Raw genomic sequence first — 17133 nt, 5'->3', positions numbered from 1 at the left:
ACTTAAAATATACGCTGGCATGAATTTTATTTGCCGTTTCTTGTACGGTAGTATGCTCAGAAGTTGTGGTTATTGTTAGACTTGTCGCGTAGATTCAAATATCGCGGCATCAATTTATTACAAAACACTGTTTTCTCATATTTCATAACTGATGACTGTATTTCACTGAAAAGAGAAAACGTCGATGACATATTTCTTCTTTCTTTCTACCTTTCGAGAAATCGATGTAGTGTCGAGATTGTGGAATTTCGACACAAACTGTTTTCTACTGTTTCGATGTAATTACAAACCCAAACAATGAAGGTAACGTTAACCTGGTTCCCCGTCCACTGTAAGGAAAGCCTTACACCGTTGTCCACACTAACGCATAAATTTTTCCTTCCCCCAAATTCGCTTCATTAGTGTATATTCGTCGCCATTACTTAAGACTACAATAAGCGGTAGCTAACTAAACGAAGTAGTAGAAGGAGCAAATAATCATTTCCCAATTAACCCGAAGAAGATAAAATCTTGTACCGTTAATGCAACTACTTTAGGTAATATTTCCTTTTCCTTCGTGAAGAGGTTTCCACGTCTCGGATTTCAGCACCTGCGCACATCATTAGTGTACAGATTTCTTACTTCGCATGCTTTCATTTCTTTTCGCTTGTACAGTGGGGTTATGAAATTTTACTAATAATTTGGCACGCTATTCTATTCTGTTTATTTGCTGTAATTTGTATCGGTACACGAATGGTCCTAATCTGCATGAAATGCTTTGTTTTACTCAATGAAGGCACTTTCGATCGACTCGATGTTAAGCTTGAACACCATAAACCGCATATTACGTGTTACCGTTGATTTGTGCGGGATGTTTTACAATTTCGCGCTACCTCTCGCAAGATACATCGTTCCATGAACGATGGCGGTTCGCACATGTCGAGGCACAGACTAGTATTGTACTGTTGACGATTCCAAGCGAAAGTTGTGATACGCGCATGCACGTTCTTTCCGCTTGAAGAAAGTGTATATCCTGCAAATTATGTCTCTCGCTTGCTAATGCGGAATATATTACCTATAGCCACCATCAGCGATGACAACTCGCAAAATATGTAATTCACTAAACAACTCGCTACGATCACGTTTAATGCTCGCATTAGCGACGGTATTCAGAGCAGAGTGCTCAGAACACTTCTGAACGCTCATTGGCTGTCGGGAAGGCGTGACGTAGGTGCACAGATCGAGCCTAAACTCGACCGCCATCGTCCGTGACTCCAACTACAACGTTCTAAGCGACAAGGATGCCTGGACTTGCGTTCAGGAGGGCAGCAGCTTCAGTTTCCATCCATCCATCCATCCATCCATCCATCCATCCATCCATATTCACCTCTTTCGTGACTTCCCTAAATTGATCAGGATAGGACCCGAAATGGCTTCTTTGAAAAGGACACTTTCTATTTCCTTCCCCACTCAGAACTTCAGCTCTGATAACCTAGTCGTCGACAGGACGTTAGACCCTAACCTTCCCTTTAGTCGTGTGGCTCTCAGATTGGTGCAAGCCTTTCGATTTGATGCCACTTCCTCACCTTGCGGTGACCTTTAGTGTTTATTTCATTTGGCAGACTTTCGTTTGGAATGTGGAGCTGGAGAGGACTCTTTCTACACCTTCCCACAAAAGCCCTCTGTGGTGGTCTCACAGAATCAAACCTCACCACTTCAGTAGCTGTGAACGCTAACCGCTGAATCACTAACTTAGTCAGTACCTTAATTTTCCACCGAAGGCAAAAACAGAGTAGGCTACGACATGGACGCACCCAGATTAGCTTCAGAATTCGAACGATTGACGTTTTAGTTGGCGGCAAATCGTCTAAACTAATACAGCTAAACGTCGATGAATCGGTCAGTGACGAGATTCCTAAGTTCATGCACACCCCTCTGTCGTGTAACTGGGGGTCTGCTCTGTTGTTCACACATGTTCTACTTAATCTTCGTTAACCGTAGAAGAGGCAAGAAACGGTGATACTCGTATATTTCATTTGGCGATTCGTTTCACAAATTGGCACTCATCGTGAACGAAAACAGTGCATGAGAATATTTAAGCCCGTGTGGCGTATTAGGCGGATAAGTTCCACAACTGTTTACAATACAGAGTAACAAAGGCAATAAATGGTATCAGTCAGGCACTTCACATGCATATTTATTTGAAGCGTCGCTTTCCATAAGGCATCATTCATGGCCGAGTTTCATACGCACGTGAGATATTTCAAGTCTCGTAGCCTAATGTGCATTTGGGGTTACATATTTCCGCATTCCGATTCAGACGACAATTCGAGACAGCTCCCATCACAAAATTCAGATTTTATTTATGGAGTCCAAGTCATTTCATTATGTCGTTACACGTTCTTTATGCCTGTATGTTGTCAGATGAAAAGTTGATTTGAAGTGCCTTTTTTGTGCTTCCAAGTGACATTACTAATTTTATTTACATTCATCTAAGCATTGCATCTGCAGACTAAAACGGAACTTGCAGAACTTGTGATACAATTTTTTTTATAATTAATGACAGTTACATGAGGATTTTTATCTGCTTATCAGTAACAGGATTGATACAGTCTGCCAGTGTTCTTATCCTGTCACCTTACCTTCTTTATGCTAAAATTAAGAAACATTTCCAACATTTTTTTAACGATTGTGAACTACAGCTATTAATTGTGTGATTTGTAGTAGAAATCTTGAGTCACTTGCTTTGTTGCTGATGTTCTATGTATAAATGAAGTATGTGTGTTTGTATCTTTCATTTTTTTTTTTTTTTGCACGTTTTGTGTAACTTTGATCAATGTATTGCAGTCAGAAGTACCAGTTTCTTAGTCAGTACACTTGAGATATTGTATTTAGTTCAAATTATTAGTTTTATAGCTTTAAACCTTGTGTTTTGTTTTGCACTGTGTAATTGTTATCTAATTTTAAGATTACTTTTCTTGAGTTCCTGTTTTTAAAATTTTTATAATCTAAAATGTTTTCAGAATGCTCAAATGATGGTTTATAGCATGAGAATTGCTTGTCTGCATGTACTGTTTTGCATTTTTTGTTGACTGTTTGTTAAAATGTTAACAGTTATAATTAATAAACAGTATTATATTTTTTCATATTTTATGATTCAGTCCTATCCCCGAACATAACCATTACTGAAGATAAGAATGTTTTTTTGTACATTTGTGAGCTAGATAATCAAAAATAGGAAAGAGTGGGTGCATCATGTTTCAGTTTTTCAGAATAGCTTTAGTTTGTTTACATTTGCTGATGTAGTAACATAGATGACGACTGCAACTTTCCTGTTTGGCATAATTGATTATTACTTTATTTTTGCTTACGGGACAAACAGACTCATGTATTCTACAGTGAAAGATTGTTTTTGGTATAGTGTTTCACACATTTAACAGTATCTTCAGTGATAAGTAATTTGTATTTCATACAAAATTTCAAAGATGCCTTCAAGATTTTTTCTTCACTGCATAAAAATTAGTCATCGTTACATTCAGCACCTCAGAAATCGAAACTTAAGTAAATTTCTTGCAAAATGCAAATGAATGAATTGCTATATACTGAATTCAATACTGCAATAGGTTAATGTTTCTGATTTTCAAGACAGAGGCAGGAGCTGGACAAATCCGTTATGTTTCATGTGATCCGTTATGTTTCGTGTGGATGGTGATAATAACAGTAAAACAGCAACAAAACATTAAAATAGAAATACCTTGTGTATAAAGGACATTTCACAATTCTTATTACAGGTTTATCGACCTGCAGCCATTCACCCTGGTGGACCCTCATTTGCAAGTAATAAGTGGAACAAAATGTTTGGTCTTTTGTGTGAACCTCAGTACTGTTAAAAAAGTTGCATTATGTTGCCTAGTATGTGGTGTAATAGGTAGGATTATAGCTTCATGTATACAAGGTCATGGGTTCGAGTCCTTTTAGGCACAATATTATTTTTTATTTTTAATCTTTAATGAAATGACTTTGATCATCATATTTATTCCTTTAATTGATTTAAATGTAATTTTTGTATTTCCATTCCTTTGTCACATCATTTTAATCATAATAACAACTCCTTCATTTGCTCTCATTTTTCCTCCTATCATTCTTTTTCCACTTGAAATCTTCGTTCATAAGTTTTTAATTAATTTTGTGTATTAGTTTCGATTCCATCTCTTCCATTTTATCATTCTGTTTTTTCGTCTATGTTATTGTGGTCATTACTTCTATTTCTCATTTTGCTTGAATTTCATTTTAATTACAAACCCTTCTTTCACTGAAATCTTCACCTGCGTTATTTTGTCCATATTGCAATAGAAACTTAGACTGTGTTTTAAATATTTGTATGACAGTTACCATGCAAAACAAATTGCACATCTGGTAAAGAAAAATACATTTTCACACCATTGCACAGTCAATGTAAATAGATTATTTCGTCTTTATCAAACAATGGAAACTCCAGGTAGGAACTGAACAATCTGGGAAAGGATAGATTGCCACTTACCATAAAGAAGACACATTAAGTTGCAGACAGGCATAATTAAAAGACATTTACACAAAGCTTTTTGGCACAGTCTTCACCAGCAAAAGTGGAACAGACACCACTGACTCATAAAGCAAGCACACCTCACACACATAAAACTGCCAACTTGGGCAGCTCAGGTCCAGAATGCATGGGCTTGCTTGTGTGAGTGAGTGAGTGAGTGAGTGAATGAGCGATTGGTGTGTTTCTCTTTTGATGGTGAAGGCTGTTGCCGAAAGCTTTATGTAAGCTTTTAATTGTGCCTGTCTGCAACTCAATGTGTCTTCCTTACAGTAAGTAGCAATTTATCTTTCCCTAGATTGTTGTTATTTTATCTTTTGTTTTCTTTAATGGTAGATCAGAATTTTCAAATAATTGAATATTATAATAAGTAAATATAATTAAATTCACATTCACAAAAATCTGACTGGAAAAAATATGATACAAAGAAAAATGAAAACGTTCATATGGTGATTAAAATGGTGTGTGATGTGGGACAGGAATAGAAATAGAACATTTCATTGAAACCTATTAACTGAATAAAAATAATGATCAAAGTCATTTTGATAAAGATTTAAAAATAAAAAATAGTGAAAGTACCTGACAAGATTCAAACCCACAGCTTCCTGCATGTGAAGCTGATAACCTACCCATTACACCATGCAGTCGGACAGTGAAATATGACTGTTTTAATGGTATTCAGTATCACCCAAAGTTCCAAAATTTTTTTTGTTAGTTACAAATGAGTGCCTACCAGGGTGAATGGCTGCAGGGTGTAATACCTAGTATCTTAACCTACATCACTGTGTATTTGGTTTCAAAAAGTTGATTCCACCTCTGGGGATCTCTCCTTGTTAGTAAGTGAAGCTTAGATAAGGAATCTATATTAAGAAATGTACGATTTGAATATAAAATAATTAGAAGATTGAATCACTTGCAGATGTATTGAGGAGAGGGTACCATCTTCAGTGCTAGTTGTAATTATGACACCACATAGACTTTTCATTTGACTATTATGATGACTGCAAGAAACACGTACATTCACAACTAGGAGGGTTGTCATGGACACACAATATTGTCAACTTTGAAGAGGACATCATTTGACATGTAGAGGAGAACCCTATGACAAGAACTCGAAACAGTGCCCATATCATGAAATCTTGTAGAACCCAGAGGCCACGACTCATTGTCCCCATTGTGTGTGTGCCAAGAAGTAGGAAATTTGAAAGTGAACTTTACTTCAAGTTTAATTTTACGTCCAAACCATAAATTAGCAGACACGAGTTCCTTATACAAACATGGTCTAATGATGTAAGTCACCTTTTAGAACACAATTTGTTACTCATATAAAATGGCGACCTTATGGGCAAGTACCATGAACTTCAGTGTGGGGAATATTAGTGCACTGTTTGCAGCTACTTTTTGTAGCTAAATAAAAATTTAAAAACAGGATGCAGACAGAAGTTAAAAGCAAATTTGACCATCTCCTCCGTAAAGAGCCCTCTATTAATGCCTGAAGCCAATTGATTTACACTGTGGATTATGTAGTTATGTAGACATTATGTGTTAACGATGGTTTCAGTTTGGCCTAATCCTGGCAAAAGGCATAATATTTTTACATTCAAGACATTACACAGTTCAAGTTAAGTCAGTCATATACAGTCTTAGCATTTACAAACATGAAACTGATCATGTAATTCTCACTTATCAGACAGGTTTACCAAAGACTACTGTGATTTCACCATTCAATTAAGGGTTCTTGGTCTGGACCACAGTTTCAAGCAAAGCTAACCTATGAAAGTCTATAAGCCATGTGTGCACAGATATGTATGGCATGTATTTTATTTTAACATTTTATTTGAAACAATACACTGTTGTTCTCTCCTCCTCCTGCTACTATGATTTGTTTGGCACTTTTTTGCTTTATAACTGTAACTTGTAGTTTGGATCTTCAGGATCAATTTAAGATACACAAACTCTTGTGACAAAACTGTTGTAATGTTTCCTCTCTGCCAACCGGCGCAGGAATGCAGGCCATGGTGATCTGTTCCCTTTCGGCAGGAGCTTATCACTTGTAGGCAGTAAGGGCAACCAGAACTTTAAGTAATACTTTATCTAATCTGCAAGAATACGTTGTAAGTTTCTGGTAAGAAAATTTCAAATTCATTGTTAGACACACAGCAGAAGATATATGGCAATACAAATATTTTATAAGGGTACTAGGATATGAAGTAACTATGATTTATGTCAAGTCACTCCGAATTGCTCTATGTATGTGCCAATAAATGAAACGGCAGTACTTTACCCATGATTAAAGGAAGGCAAATATCTAACCATATTTACAGCAAATAAATGGTACCACTAAATAAAGAGCAATGTTAGTGGCTCAGTCTCGATAAGATTCCTGATCAAGTCAGTTCTAATCTAATACCTACGCCTTGCACATCATCATTAATTATAAACGGAAGTGTGATATTAGATTAGCAATAACTTCCTGTTTACTGGATTATTTGTTTCAAAGTTATGTTTAATTATAAAACCAGCTTACAGATGGAAAATAATGAAATTAATCCCAAAAGTGAGTAAAATGTCATGGGTAAGAAATGCCAATCCTAGAGTACCAAGTGAATATTATTGCAGGTAAGTACAACATTGTCCAGACATTCCCCACTGTCAAAATCAAGATCATCATCCCATAATAAAGTGAAAAAGTGATGTTATTAGTAGGTAAAAAATAAATCCAAGTTAATACAAAATAATAGAGGGAAACCGTAGAGGATTCTGAACTTCCACATTTAAAGAATTAAAATAATTATGTGCTCCAAAAGCCACTGTGCAGTCCATGGCAGAAGCGAATAGGTGGAACAGTGGTAAGGCACTGGGCTAGATTTCGAAAGGATGATTGTTCATATCCATGAAGATTTAGATTATCTGTGATTTTCCATGATTGATAAAGGCAAATGCCAGAATGGTTCCTTCGGAAAATCACAACAAACACCTTTCCCCAATCTGAGCTTGTGCTCCGTATGTAATAACATCACCATGAACAGGATGTTAAACCTTAATCATTCTTTTATGCCTGATCCCATTCACTTATTAAATGAGAAAAAAGTGATGGACCACATGGCTCTTTAAATGGCCTAATCCCTCTCATGTTCTTCTCAAGATCCGTATGAAATGAAATGATCATATGGCATTGTTGGCCAGGATGTCCCATTCAGGTTCAGCTGCCAAGTGCAAGTCTTATTTCATTTGGCGCCACATTTAACAACTTGTGGCCAATGATGAGGATGAAATAATGATGAGGACAACACAACACCAAGGCCACTAGCAGAGAAAATCTCCGACCCGCCAGGAATCGAACCTGGGCCCAGTGCATGGGTGGCAACCATGTTGCCATCCAGCTAAGCAGGCGGACAATCCGTATGAGAATTGTACTGATGATGGCAACAGAAAGGCCCCTCAGTATAATGGCTCTGGAATTTTCCAATTAAGGTTCAGCATGTACCTCATTGCCTTTATTTTGACGACCACCACTTAAATTCTCAGGCATCTTTGTGTCACATTTATATGGGCTGTTCTGACCTCTTATGATCCTAGCAACATGTTTCTAAATTTGATTGATGACTGTTTTCATGCATACATGATAAAGACTCCAGATGTGTGCAGTTTCCTAATACTGATTATACGCATTGGTACTATATCATAGCGCTTTGTAGTATTATCCTTAATCACTTTGAAAGCCTCCTAATTCTGTTTCAAATTTAAATTGAGCACATAAGAGACATAACTTTAGGCAAAGTACCCAACAGATATATATATATATATATCTTTTTACTATTTTTTTGTTCAGGATTTCCACCCAAGAATAATCATTAACACTATAACTATGTTTGTGACCTCTCTTGTAGCCAGATCATGTGCAGTGGGGATGCAAAAGCTCACCTTGAAAGCCTAACACCTATTCACAAAAGGAACATGAAATAGTCACAACGAAAATAATCTCAGAAAACATGAAGTCTCGAAATCTCGCCAGCACTGACTTACCTTATTGGTTGTAATCTGCATGCAAAGAATTCAGCATATTTCTTCTGACGGGAGCTCGGTGTCTCCTTTTTTTAAATAATAATTATTATTATTATTCCGCTGAAGGCGGAATATATGTGATAACTTGTCCTCAGATCAAATACTGCCTCACGTAAGAATATAACAACACATGGAAACAGCATAGAACTTGAGTGAGTATCTGCATGACGGGATGTGAATAAATCGAAAGTACTTAATCCACTATTTATTATTAACAACAAGATTTCATTTGTCTCGTTGTAGACTAACTGCGGTAAAATTCCACATAACATGAGCAAGAGAAAAAAAGGAGACCCCATACGCTAGAATATCGGAACAATATCAAAATGGCAGAAAAGTAATGAATGCAATACTCAGATATTACGGATGGGCGCTCGAAATACCGATATGGTTTCGTGAACATGCAACAGGAGCTCTTTCCTCAAACAACGGTTATTAAGTCTGTACACGACCAAAGGTAGATCTGTAGCCCTAAAAACGTTGCAAACAAAATATTTCGCCAAGCTACGCTAGCAAAGCAACAATCTCACAGTAATTGTAGGTTACAGCACTGGAATGACCATTGCGATGTAAAATGAGCGTAGTGCACATAGCGACCTCAAGCCAACCCTGAAACGTGTACAGGTCCAGCGCGACCACAAACAAGAAACGGTATGCCCTCTGTCTAGCATTTATAGGAGCACGCTTCCACGGAAAGCTGCTGCGCAGACTTCCACAGGCATGGACTACAGATATACCTTCACTTCATCAGCCAAAGGTTGTAGGATGCATGGTGATCGAGAACCTGGGTATAGAATGCCCTGGAACTACTCTAGCAATGAACAACTAACGTAAAAATTAATAACTTGAAAGGAGACTTCTGAGGTATGGCTTTGAACTTATGCGTTATGACGCGCTCGAGATGTTCACCACTTCCCGTACAATCGAATGCTGTGCAGTTCTTTCGCTATATTACAGGTATTATTTTGCATTTATCCGTACTATAAGAGAGCTGTCATTTATTACAGCAAGTGAAAATTTAGGCAAAATTCTTTAGCAATTCCTTAAGATCGCCTAACGGTAAACTTTACCGTAGACAACTGCATTGTCAGCGATCAATCTTATAATGTGGCAGCTCCTCTCAGATAAATCGTTTATGTAAGTGATATTGCGGATGGTATCTTCACTATCCATTATAACATACAAGGCTCTGTTAGTGAAATATTCAATGAACCAGACGTATATATATCCGAAATGAATCGCTTGTGATTGTATCCAGATTAACAGTCGAAGATGTGGTACAGTGTCGAACGCCATTCGGGAGTCTAGGAAATAGAACATATATCTTCAGCTGCATGTACGTTTTGCAGTATGTCGTGTGTGAGTAAAGCAAACTGTGTTTCACATGAGTGGTTTTCCCCAAATCTGTGCGTAATTGGTGAGAGGGACATCTTTTCCTCCAGAAATATAATAAAGTTTGAGCTTAGAATATATTCTAGGATCCTGCAATAGTCGTACGTCATCGCTATTGGTATGTAACTCTTTGCATACCATCTTTTACAATTTTTATCAACAGTAATGATCTCCGCTCTTTCCCACAAATACCGGACTACACGCTGGCCAAGAGATTATTAATAAATGTGATCTACGAAAATGGCTAATTCTGTAGGTATTCAATGTAAAGTCTTATTGGAATTCCATCAGTTTCTTGTGGCTGGTTCGCTGTAAGTAATCTTAATTGGTTTTGTTATTCAACATTGGGGATTTTTATATCAAAATGTCATGTTTGTGAGGCTCTACAGAGGTCAAACATTGATATAGCAGTATCCTCAGAGTAAGTACGTTTTTAACTGTGGGTTTTTGTATTTCAGCATTCTGTCTGTACTCTTCAACTTCAACACTATTTGGAGCCACGAGAAAAGGTTTCGACTCGTTCATTGACTTTTACATATATCAGTAACTCTCCTGATACAGCTTTTGCCAAGATCTAACTGAAAATTATTCTAGGCTACTTAAGTTTTCTCTATCAGTTTTCCTGCCGTCTCATTTGTCGCGGCAATGTAGCCGTCTGTTTTCGCAACGTACATTAATGAGCCAAAGCATTATGACCACCTACTTAATAGCTTGTTTGGAAAGAAATACGTCACTGATTCAGCGTAACAGGGATCAGACAGTTTGTTGGCAGGTTTGTGGAGGTATGTGGTATTAGATGTCTACGCACAGGTCATGTAATTCGCGTAAATAACGAGCCACTGATTTGTGTACGCGGTGATGACGCCCGATGGGGACGCAGATGGCTTACATAGGATTTACATCAGGCGAATCTGGTCGCCGGGACATCAACTTCAGTTCACTATAATGCTTCCCAAACCTCTGTAGCACGGTTCTGGCTAAGAGATACGGACAATTATACTGGTGAGAGATGACATCGTTCCACAGGTCCCATGCAAGCGCAGGGGAATGTCTCCCATAGCATAACACTGCTCCCAGCAGCCTGCGTCCGTGGCGCGTTGCACTTTTCGAGTCGCTCTTCACCTTGATGACGGCGTTTGTGGACAGGACCATCGACCTAGTGTAGTAAAAATATGATTGACGTGAAGAGCCTACACCTTTCCATTGATCGACGGTCAAATGCCGATGGTCCGTGCCCACTGCAATAATAATTTACGATGTCGTTAGGTCATCGTGTGAACAAATTAAGGTGGACTGCTGCGGAGCTCCATGTTCAACAGTGTACGATGAACGGTGTGGTCCGAAACCCTTATGCGTGCATCAGCATTGTGCTCTTTCGGAAAAGATGCTACAGATCACCATCTGTCCTACTTTGCAGAACAGACATGCCTCCGAACCCTACGTTATGTGAAGAGCCGTGGACGTCCAACCATTTAGGGCCTAGTGGTAGTTTCACTGTCCTACCTCTTTCTGTAGATGCTCACGACAGTAGTTCGTGAACATTCGATCAGTTCGCCGTTTTCGAGATACTCGTTCACAGGATCTGATCTGCGTAACAATAATCTACCCTTTGTCAGACTCAGTTATCTCAATGGATTTCCCCGTTTGCAGCCTATACCTTCCATAAGATGATCTCTCCCCCCCCCCCCCCCCCCGTTTCCCTTCCCGTCCGTGTCAGCTCGTCAACTCTGCTTACACACTTTACGCAACCAGTCTGCATCCAATATCGCGGTGGGCAGTGGTCATAATGTTTTGGCTTATCAGTGTATTTCGAAAGGTACTTGTAAATTTAGAGGGGTCATTGCCGCACTTCTTTACTTTACTTGGGATGTAGTTATCTGGACGATATATAACGTCTTTCAGCTTTAACGAGCCGGCCGGAGAGGCCGTGCGGTTAAAGGCGCTACAGTCTGGAACCGCACGACCGCTACGGACGCAGGTTCGAATCCTGCCTCGGGCATGGATGTGTGTGATGTCCTTAGGTTAGTTAGGTTTAAGTAGTTCTAAGTTCTAGGGGACTTATGACCACAGCAGTTGAGTCGCATAGTGCTCAGAGCCATTTGAACCATTTGAATCAGCTTTAACGACAATCGTTGTTCGTTCCCAGAATATAAACTAAACGTTCTCAACTCATCTTTAAGTAAATTGATAGTCCGACCAAACATAAATAATTTCATAGCTTTCTTGATGACGTTCTTTGCCCTGGTGATCATCACTCCTGTAATACACTCCTGGAAATTGAAATAAGAACACCGTGAATTCATTGTCTCAGGAAGGGGAAACTTTATTGACACATTCCTGGCGTCAGATACATCACATGATCACACTGACAGAACCACAGGCACATAGACACAGGCAACAGAGCATGCACAATGTCGGCACTAGTACAGTGTATATCCACCTTTCGCAGCAATGCAGGCTGCTATTCTCCCATGGAGACGATCGTAGAGATGCTGGATGTAGTCCTGTGGAACGGCTTGCCATGCCATTTCCACCTGGCGCCTCAGTTGGACCAGCGTTCGTGCTGGACGTGCAGACCGCGTGAGACGACGCTTCATCCAGTCCCAAACATGCTCAATGGGGGACAGATCCGGAGATCTTGCTGGCTAGGGTAGTTGACTTACACCTTCTAGAGCACGTTGGGTGGCACGGGATACATGCGGACGTGCATTGTCCTGTTGGAACAGCAAGTTCCCTTGCCGGTCTAGGAATGGTAGAACGATGGGTTCGATGACGGTTTGGATGTACCGTGCACTATTCAGTGTCCCCTCGACGATCACCAGTGGTGTACGGCCAGTGTAGGAGATCGCTCCCCACACCATGATGCCGGGTGTTGGCCCTGTGTGCCTCGGTCGTATGCAGTCCTGATTGTGGCGCTCACCTGCACGGCGCCAAACACGCATACGACCATCATTGGCACCAAGGCAGAAGCGACTCTCATTGCTGAAGACGACACGTCTCCATTCGTCCCTCCATTCACGCCTGTCGCGACACCACTGGAGGCGGGCTGCACGATGTTGGGTCGTGAGCGGAAGACGGCCTAACGGTGTGCGGGGCCGTAGCCCAGCTACATGGAGACGGTTGCGAATGGTCCTCGCCGATACCCCAGGAGCAACAGTGTCCCTAATTTGCTGGGAAGTGGCGGTGCGGTCCCCTACGGCACTGCGTAGGATCCTACGGTCTTGGCGTGCATCCGTGCGTCGCTGCGGTCCGGTCCCAGGTCGACGGGTACGTGCACCTTCCGCCGACCACTGGCGACAACATCGATGTACTGTGGAGACCTCACGCCCCACGTGTTGAGCAATTCGGCGGTACGTCCACCCGGCCTCCCGCATGCCCACTATACGCCCTCGCTCAAAGTCCGTCAACTGCACATACGGTTCACGTCCACGCTGTCGCGGCATGCTACCAGTGTTAAAGACTGCGATGGAGCTCCGTATGCCACGGCAAACTGGCTGACACTGACGGCGGCGGTGCACAAATGCTGCGCAGCTAGCGCCATTCGACGGCCAACACCGCGGTTCCTGGTGTGTCCGCTGTGCCGTGCGTGTGATCATTGCTTGTACAGCCCTCTCGCAGTGTCCGGAGCAAGTATGGTGGGTCTGACACACCAGTGTCAATGTGTTCTTTTTTCCATTTCCAGGAGTGTAGTATCAGAGTCATTAATCCTTACCTTACTTTGTGACACTCCTGGAAACATCGGATCTATTTGCAGCCAGGAGGTCTAATTCATTTTGTGTGTGTGTGTGTGTGTGTGTGTGTGTGTGTGTGTGTGTGAGAGAGAGAGAGAGAGAGAGAGAGAGAGAGAGAGAGACGACTTTTTCAATTTAGTTGCCGGACTATGTATTCAACATCACTTTGCAAGTCTGACTGCCATTGCTACCGATACATGACACAATTTTCCTAGTCGATACTGGCGGTCAGTAGAACCATTCTATTATATGGTTAATCAATATAAAACTTATTTAACGGAGGTGGTTTATTATTGTGTTCTTTTAGTTTGCTAAATCCTAATATGATAGCGTTAACGCTGTATCACCCACCTCTTTCGAAGTTAATGATTTTTTAAAAATGCGTTTTTATTGATTTTCATAACATATATTCCATATACTATTTCAGTATAGCGGCAGTATCGGTGGCAGCGGTTACACTTGTTAACATACATCGTAACCGCTATGCCAAGACCTTTGTCTCATCTCCTTTTTTGCGCAAGAACACTGTGGATCTGAAAAATTCCCATCCGAACCTTAGACGAGCGTGATGAGACTGTTTGTGATAGTAATTCTTCAGTCTCTCCTCGCGTATTAGTTCATCGAACAGTCCACGCGTGTACTGTGGGTTCAATGTGTCCAGCGGGCACAATATCTCTGCAGTCAGACATGTCCCCATTGTCAGATGCGCTGACGAGCTGACCAACGCGGGGTGTACGGCCGACTTAAGTCGCCTCCCGGGGCGCGAAGCAGCTGAAGTAGTTGGTCGCCAAACTTGTCGTGATTTGACAAGACCGAAACATACAACGAAAATATCAGCAGCAGAGAGGTTGGCCATTCGGGACTTGAGAGAGTGCCCTGACATTGTTGTCTTAGCTGCTGATAAAGGCAGGCAAAGCAACGATTGTCCTAATTACTACACTGAGAAGAGGCAGGGTCTGCCAGGTGATGATGGCTCCTTCAGAAAAATTGATGCTGTCCGTACCAACTTGAGTATTGCTGATCCGTGTGGGATCCGTACCAGGTCGGGTTGACGGAGGAGATAGAGAAGGTCCAAAGAAGAGCGGCGCGTTTCGTCACAGGGTTATTTGGTAAGCGTGATAGCGTTACGGAGGTGTTTAGCAAACTGAAGTGGCAGACTCTGCAAGAGAGGCGCCGCTCTGCATCGCGGTGTAGCTTGCTGTCCAGGTTTCGAGAGGGTTCGTTTCTGGATGAGGTATCGAATATATTGCTTCCCCCTACTTATACCTCCCGAGGAGATCACGAATGTAAAATTAGAGAGATTCGAGCGCGCACGGAGGCTTTCCGGCAGCCGTTCTTCACGCGAACCATACGCGACTGGAACAGGAAAGGGAGGTAATGACAGTGTCACGTAAAGTGCCCTCCGCCACACACCGTTGGGTGGCTTGTGAACTATAAATGTAGATGTAGATGTACCAAGAATTTGGAGAACAAGACCAACGAAGTTCTCAAGGACACGGATTTACCCGAAAGAGTTATCCAGAAACTTTTACCACAAATATCTATCCAGCAAAGAGGATGTGCTGTTACGTATTACTGTCAGCTACACCAGGGCTCGTACATAATTGCTGGAAAAATACCTGAAAGACATGTCAGGCCTTTATGTGGATAAATGCTGTCGTAATGTCCGCTATTCTGTGGATTTTGTGAAGCGACTCAACAAATTCAGGCTGAAGCATTCAGACATCGTGGTTAGATATGGTGACGTTTCGCTATTCACCAGGGTGCCCCCACAAGAATCAATAGAACTAATTTGTCAGAAATTTGACCCGGAGAATACAGACCTTCATAGGCATGTCGTGACAACGTATTTTCTGTTTAATGGAGAACGCTATCAACACACGGAGGGAGTCGCAATGGACGACCCCCAGATGGAAACTTAATTACCTAGTTACATGGACGCCATGTTCATCATCTGACCCAATGGAAGAGACAAACTTTGTATATCAAGATATGAGATTCATTATAGAGGCCGAGGCAGAGGGAAGACCTATTCCTGGACACCATAGTAACGAGAAGTGCGTTCTAATGACCTCGATGTCTACGGGACGTTAGACGAGAAGTGCGGATGGTACCTTGGGCCACAGTGCATACCTCAAGAAATGCACACTGACCTGTGCTTGCACGGGGACAGCTGCCACCAACCTGCGCAGAGGAATGGGGCTCTCAGAACGTTAGTACACATCTCAGATGCAGTGTGTCTTCCCCAGGAACTGGACCAACTCAGAACAGCGGTCCAAAAAAACGATTATTCGGAATGGCAGATTAAGCGCGCTCTGCGCCCTACAAATAAAATACGATTTGTGGAGGCGGAACAAGTATGCAGAAAGAGACAGCAACAGCTACAGTGAAGTGTTACCAACTCATTTCGCATCCGCACACAGCCCCTATCCATACAAAGACGGTTGAAAACTACACTATACAGAAAAGCAAACGACTATCGACATGCGGTACGAAACTCTAATGTAGACACTGACGAAAACGTAGGAACTGTCTCTAATAAATTAGAAAACTGTCGAAGCATACAGGTGACATTAAATAATTCACGCCTGGTTACGAACTTGTAAAATATCAAAAAATCGGTTACTTTTCGATACAAATGAAAACGCGAGCACTGTGTCTATTAAAATGAAATTCAAAAACTAAACCACCAAAGCACGCACATGAAACTACATAATTCGCTCCTGGTTTGGAAGTCGTAAAATGTCACAGAATCGGTTACTTCCCTGTCGCTGCTTGCGTCTCGGCCGGCTGTTGCTGCACGACGGTTTTACATCTGACATATTCAGTAAATTGCTCACTTTTCGTAAAGTCTGTGCGAGATGTGTCCCAAAAAAGCTCAATGAAGACCACAAACGCAGTGGTGTGGTAATCTGCCGGCAGCTACAGGCCCATGGTCTGTCATATTGTTTAAACAGAAATTGTTTGGAAACCGGTTCATCACTGGAGATGAAACATAGGTTCTTCACTCTGAACCAGCCGGCAAATGGCACATCAAGGACTGGAAACACCCCTGATTTCAAACCAAAAAGGAATTAAAGAGTCACTCCTCCTCAGGAAGGATGATGCTCACTGCTCTTTATACGTATTGTACAAGGGCCAGTTCTTGTGCATTACCTGGAAAGGTAGTTATTGTTACAGGGATATGCTCTGCAATGACTTGATAGCTGCAATTGCAAATCAACACCGAGGTGTGTTGTCAAGCCGGCCGGAGTGGACGAGCGGTTGTAGGCGCTACAATCTGGAACCGCGAGACCGCTACGGTCGCAGGTTCGAATCCTGCCTCGGGCATGGATGTGTGTGGTGTTCTTAGGTTAGTTAGGTTTAAGTAGTTCTAAGTTCTAGGGG

Source organism: Schistocerca cancellata, chromosome 8 (genome assembly GCF_023864275.1).
Source record: "Schistocerca cancellata isolate TAMUIC-IGC-003103 chromosome 8, iqSchCanc2.1, whole genome shotgun sequence".
NCBI lineage: Eukaryota > Metazoa > Arthropoda > Insecta > Orthoptera > Acrididae > Schistocerca > Schistocerca cancellata.
Note: the sequence above shows the minus strand (reverse complement) of the source record.